The sequence below is a fragment of the Schistocerca serialis genome, chromosome 5, assembly GCF_023864345.2.
Source record: "Schistocerca serialis cubense isolate TAMUIC-IGC-003099 chromosome 5, iqSchSeri2.2, whole genome shotgun sequence".
NCBI lineage: Eukaryota > Metazoa > Arthropoda > Insecta > Orthoptera > Acrididae > Schistocerca > Schistocerca serialis.
Genome location: NC_064642.1, coordinates 825,392,073 through 825,397,147, shown reverse-complemented (window position 1 = coordinate 825,397,147; position 5,075 = coordinate 825,392,073).

The following is a 5,075-nucleotide window of genomic DNA, read 5'->3' as shown; positions in this document are numbered from 1 at the left end:
AAGAAAGCAGGTGTTGACAGATGTGAAAATTACCGAACTATCAGTTTAAGAAGTCACGGCTGCAAAATACTAACGCGAATGGAAAAACTAGTAGAAGAAGACCTCAGGGAAGATCAGTTTGGAATCCGTAGAAATATTGGAACACGTGAGGCAATACTGACCCAACGACTTATCTTAGAAGCTAGATTAAGGAAAGGCAAATCTATGTTTCTTGCATTTGTAGACTTAGAGAAAGCTTTTGACAATGTTGACTGGAATACTCTCTTTCAGATTCTGAAATTGGCAGGGGTAAAGTACAGGGAGAGAAAGGCTATTTACAATTTGTATAGAAACCAAATGGCAGTTATAAGAGTTGAGGGGCATGAAAGGGAAGCAGTGGTTGGGAAGGGAGTGAGACAGGGTTGTCGCCTCTCCCCGATGTTATTCAATCTGTATATTGAGCAAGCAGTGAAGAAAACAAAAGAAAAATTCGGAGTAGGATATAAAATCCATGGAGAAGAAATAAAAACTTTGAGGTTCGCCGATGACATTGTAATTCTGTCAGAGACAGCAAAGGACTTGGAAGAGCAGTTGAACGGAATGGATAGTGTCTTGAAAGGAGGTTATAAGATGAACATCAACAAAAGCAAAACGAGGATAATGGAATGTAGTCGAATTAAGTCGGGTGATGCTGAGGGTATTAGATTAGGAAATGAGACTCTTAAAGTAGTAAAGGAGTTTTGCTATTTGGGGAGCAAAATAACTGGTGATGGTCGAAGTAGAGAGGATATAAAATGTAGACTGGCAATGGCAAGGAAAGCGTTTCTGAAGAAGAGAAATTTGTTAACATCGAGTATAGATTTAAATGTCAGGAAGTCGTTTCTGAAAGTATTTGTATGGAGTGTAGCCATGTATGGAAGTGAAGCATGGACGATAAATAGTTTAGACAAGAAGAGAATAGAAGCTTTCGAAATGTGGTGTGACAGAAGAATGCTGAAGATTAGATGGGTAGATCACATAACTAATGAGGAGGTATTGAATAGGATTGGGGAGAAGAGAAGTTTGTGGCACAACTTGAGTAGAAAAAGGGATCGATTGGTAGGACATGTTCTTAGGCATCAAGGGATCACCAATTTAGTACTGGAGGGCAGCGTTGAGGGTAAAAATCGTAAAGGGAGACCAAGAGATGAACACACCAAGCAGATTCAGAAGGATGTAGGTTGCAAGAGGTACTGGGAGAGGAAGAAGCTCCCACAGGATAGAGTAGCATGGACAGGTGCATCAAACCAGTCTCAGGACTGAAGACCACAACAACAACAACATAAGTTTACTGCATTTTTAAATTAAAAGAAAGCTTAAGATAGTGTTGACTGGAATACACTCTTTTAAATTCTGAAGGTGGCAAGGGAAAAAGTACAGGGAACGAAATGTTATATACAATCTGTACAGAAACCAGACTGCAGTTTTGAGAATCTAGGGGCATCAACGAGAGACAGTAGTTGAGATCGGAAAGGGACAGGGCTGTACCCTAAACCTGTTGTTATTCATTCTGAACATTGAGCAAGCAGCAAGAAAATCGAATTTGGAGAGGGAATTTATGTTCATGAAGAACAAGTAAAAATTTTGAGGTTTGGCGGAAGTAAAGCTGTGAGGATGGGGCATGAGTCGTGCTTGGGTAGCTCGGTTGGTAGAGCACTTGCCCGCGAAAGGCAAAGGTCGGAGTTCGAGTCTGTGTCCGCACACAGTTTTAATCTGCCAGGAAGTTTCATATCAGCGCACAGTCCGTTGCAGAGTGAAAATCTCATTCTGGAATTTTGAGGTTTGTTACGACACTGTAGATCTGTCAGAGACGGCAACATGCTTGGATGGGCAGCTGAATGTAATGGATAGTGTCTTGAAAGGAGAATGTATGATAAACATCAACATTAGTAAGGAAATGATAACAGAATGTGGTTGAATTAAAAGATGCGGTGCTGAGGGAATTAGAATTGGAAATGAGGCATTAAGGGAACAGACGAATTTTGGTATTTGGGCAGCAAAGTAACTTACGTTGGCCGAAGTAGAGAGGATGTAAAATTCAGACTGCCCGTACATGAAAAACATTTCCAGAAAAGAGGATTTTGTTAACATTTAATATATATTTCAGAGTTAACAATTCTTTCTTGAAGACATTTCTCTAGAGTATAGTGATACGTGACACATGACAGACAGTTCAGACACGAAGAGAAAAATCCGTCGGTCAAAAACTGGGTTGAAAGCCACTTATGTCAGATGGCACTATGGGACTTAACATCTGAGGTCCTCAGTCCCCTAGACTTACAACTACTTAAACCTAACCAACCTAAGGACATCACACACATCCATGATGCCCGAGGCAGGATTCGAACCTGCGACCGTAGCAGCAGCGCAGTTCCAGACTAAAGCGCCTAGAACCGCTGCGCTGCGCCCCCCCCCCCCCTTTTTTTTTTTTTTTTTTTTTTTTTTTTTTTTTGGGCAAGGTAGCTCTCTGTGTGTTCGGTCGGTCAGAGGGATGCTCGCCATCTGTAACAAAAAAACTGAGTAACGGAATCAACGTTCAACTTGAACGGATGTCTTGTGACGTCCGCCCAGACCAAACGCAACGAACAATGCCGAACAAAATGAGAAAGAAAAGAACCGCTCGGCCACAGCGGCCGGCCTACTTATGTCGTCAAAGCATTAATCCTTCATGTGAATTTTATACATTATCGTTTTGTGGTAGGTTTATGCTGATAACGTTAGGTTTCGTCACCTGTGCTAATTCTGTTGCAGAAAAGAACTGTTCGCGTTTTGTATATAAATCGAGGGGCGGCAGGCGCCCATGCGTTTGTGATTGTGGTCGGGAGTCAAGGCGTGCGGAACAAACGTCTCAGAAACTTCTCTTCTTGAAACCATTCTGGAGAACTGAAATTTATTCCTGAAATTCAACTTCACCGCAAAACGTTAGATGTGCTGTCCAAAGCGACATACGAAAATTTGTGCAACACCGGGACTCGAACCCGGATTTCCAGGTTATCACGATAAGCAGGAGATACGGGTTTGAGTGCCGGTCCAGCACACATTTTCATATGTCGCTTTAGGTCGTGCAGTTAAATTGAATTCCAGCTGAATTACAGTTAAACTGAATTCCATTATTTGAAACTCATCATCAAATATTAATATGTTCTTGAGAATGTGATGAACATTTTATTTAGAGATGTTGCGACACAACGATGATGAGACCCTACAGCCACATGTCCACCACCGACTGCTGGCAGCCGAGTGGTCGGTTGCACGTCTATTGTTTACAGTTATTAGTTCAAGCTGGCATTGCAATTACTGGGTTGACATTTCTTATACGCCAGAAAAAAAATCAGCCTCGGAACTTTTTGGATAGGCAGTTTAGAAGCTTTCGAAATGTGAATCTACAGAAGAATGCAGAATATTAAATGGGCAGATTGAGGTACTAACAGTGAACAGTATTCGGGAGAAAAGAAACTAGTGGCACAACCTGATTAGAAGAAGGGATCGGCTGATAAGACATAATATGGGGCATCAAGGACTCGTCACTTTGGTAAGGAAGGGACGTGTGGTGCTTAAAACTTGTAGGTTCGCAGAGCGAGAGCGAGGTAGGAACCCGGCAAGCAACTTCAAATGGATGTAAGTTGTAGTGGCTACGCACCGGTGAAGAGCGTTGCACGGGACTGACTAGCGTGGCCAGCTGCATTTAACCAGTCTTCGAACTGAGGACCGCAACAACGACAGAAACGTGAACAGTAGGGCATGGCATACCACTGCCAAAAACAGCAAACGCATTAGGGCCACAGCACAGCTGGTGCAATGTTTTTCTGAGCAGCAAATGATACCTTTAAGTTCATCTCAGTAATTACATTATAGTTCTTGCAGCTCAACTGATATTACAAGTTCTCTTTAAGAACTGACACTGAAATTCCCAAAAAAGTGGATTGCGTTATAATAGTAAAAAGCCTAGGATAAAATGCAATGATTTTCTGCAGCTACTCGGAACTCACTTTCTGGAATTATTCTTTCCTCGAGACTATAGTCACTAACAGACTCGCCCAACCAATTCGAAAATGGCTGAAATTTGCGAGAAATGCAAACTATATACACCGCTGCTGAAGAAGAAACTGAAACAGGAGATGACAGTTATAATGCACACAGGACACGTGAGTCGACTTGATAAGGCTATCTGTCCAAACAACTCATTAACGAGCAGAAGAATATAGAAATAACTCACTGCTCGAGTAATGTATCTACACTGCAATCAAGGGGAAATTTACAGTGGTCAAAATAAATACTGCATAGTGCTTGAATATTGAACGCTGTGATCCAGAAATACGTATGTTACCAATAAAATAAATTGTTGTAATGTAATTCTAGCTGAAACAGTCTATTTTTCTAGCGTGAAGGACAATATTCGCAGTATATGGCAACAGTGTCCCTTGTAAGTAGTGTAGCGCATGTGCTGTTTGTCATTGCGATGATTACGTCACTTCAGGATGGTTCGGACAACAATGAAGCTCGATCAGACGCTCCGTATAGTCACACTAACGGAACAGGGAATGAGAGGCGTGGTCGCCACAGCGAATGTGCCTGTGAATCAAGGCGATATCTCCAGAATCTCCAACAAGCGACGGTATCAGTTGGGGATCGCCATAGAAGACCAACAACGGGTGTGCAGAATCGCTATCTGCATACAACAACACGCAGAAACCCTCAACACAGTGCTACACGTCTACGGAGTGCAGGAGTCAACACACATGATACGAAATAGGCTCCACGAGCAGGGACTACGTGCTACGAGATCTCTAAATCCGGCTCGGACAGGAGCACGAAACCACTGTTTGTAGACTAGGCGGCAGTGGGACTAAACCGTATCGGGAAGGCATGTTTACACGGATAGTGGTTCCAGTTGTTTGAAGATATTCGAGCGGGATTCATGCTCATGGACGGCAATGCTCGCCCACACCTTCACAATCTTGTGGTGCATAGAATCAGTCGGATGGAATGGTCTGCAATTTTCTCCAGATCTCAGCTGCATTAAGAATGCACGTGTTGTGCTAAAACGAGTGGTTTGT